Source organism: Centruroides sculpturatus, unplaced genomic scaffold (assembly GCF_000671375.1).
Source record: "Centruroides sculpturatus isolate CEXI.00-Female unplaced genomic scaffold, Cexi_2.0 scaffold1327, whole genome shotgun sequence".
NCBI classification, from domain to species: domain Eukaryota; kingdom Metazoa; phylum Arthropoda; class Arachnida; order Scorpiones; family Buthidae; genus Centruroides; species Centruroides sculpturatus.
The window spans coordinates 147,874-149,523 of NW_019385759.1; positions in this window are offsets into that span (position 1 = coordinate 147,874).

The following is a 1,650-nucleotide window of genomic DNA, read 5'->3' on the forward strand; positions in this document are numbered from 1 at the left end:
TAAATAAAGCTGAAGTTGTGACTCAAAGGATTATAGACCCAAATTTGAGAAAAGGAGAGAAAGGCCAAAAGATAAAAAGTAGTGAGGAAGGTTGGAAAATTAAGGGTCAATATTGGCATAACAGAAGATCTACTTAACTTTTCTCACTACTTTTTATCTTTTGGCCTTTCTCTCCTTTTCTCAAATTTGGGTCTATAATCCTTTGAGTCACAACTCCAGCATTATTTATCAATAGTAATCCTTCCTCATTCACTCATCTCCAAATATTTGAAAATATTTCCTTTTCACTCAAAAATAAAATATGTATAAAAGTTTACGGCTTTGTGAAACTTCTTTTTTGAGTTTATGCCGTTGAAATAAATAAATAAATAAAATAAAACAATCTGTCGGTTTAGTTTACACGTTTATTGGGCAGCACTGGAACTTGTCTTGGGCCGCGGGTTGGACACCCCTGATCTAGAGCACTTTGTGAAGCATATCCATCAAGATAGGCTAAAATATTTTTGTCTACGTAAGAAAAATTTTATAAGTTTGTTTCTACTAGTTTAAAATCATTGAAATGTTCATCATATTCTTTGAAATTCTTCTTTTTTGGAACTTCATCTTTACTATCAGAAAGACCAGTAATTAAATTTCGAATAAATTCATAATGATCTGCTCCACAGTTAGGTAATTTATTTTGAATGCATATATTTAGAAATTCCAGGCATAAAGTACTTTGTAATTCGCGTGCTGTTGGATTTTCTCCATTACCTCTTAAGCCTGCATGAAGAAATTATCCCACAAGATATAATATTCAATAAATTAATCTTAATACTTTTACTACACAATATAAATTTCAATACCAAAAAATAAAAATTTGTAACTAAACAAAGGTAAGATTTGTTAGAATAAATGTTTATATTAATACAATCATCAAATTAGATATTTAAAAAGAATTCATTGAAATATAATTATGGCTTAATAGGCCTATATTTCATATGTAAATTACACTATAATTTTTTGAAGATATATATATAATTGCTACTTAGTATGTTAACCACTTGTATAGTAATAAATTATTGAATAGCTAACAGCATTTACCTGTAATGCGACTAAAGAAATTTTTCATAAAGTCTTGATTTCATCTTCAGGTCAAGAGAAACCTAAATTCACTATTCTTTAAATCCTCAAACAGCATCAGCATTGCATTTAATGTTAGAACCTGATCCATATAAAACTTTATACAGAAAATTTTTTCATTCTGGTCTATATTGTTTCTATATTGAAATTTCATTAATAAATTATTTCCATAATGTAATATGTGGAGAAGAATCTTGCCATACACAATGAAAAGGTTTTCCATGCATTTGGTTTTCACAACAGCAGAATGACTAATTTTCATTGAAGATAATCCTGTGGCATAAATGTGCTTATGGGATAATTTTGGTGCAGAATGGCTGTGTTCCTTTTTGTTTAAATTATAAAAATCTTCACCATGTTGAAAAGATATTATTTCATCTGATGTTTAAAACAGAAGTATTCCCAAAAAAAAACAATACTAAAAGATAATAAAAAAAATCACACATGTTTTCTTTGTTATATACTGTATACATAATTTCTGTATTTTTACATAATATGCTTATGACACTATTTTGTAATTATTTGAAA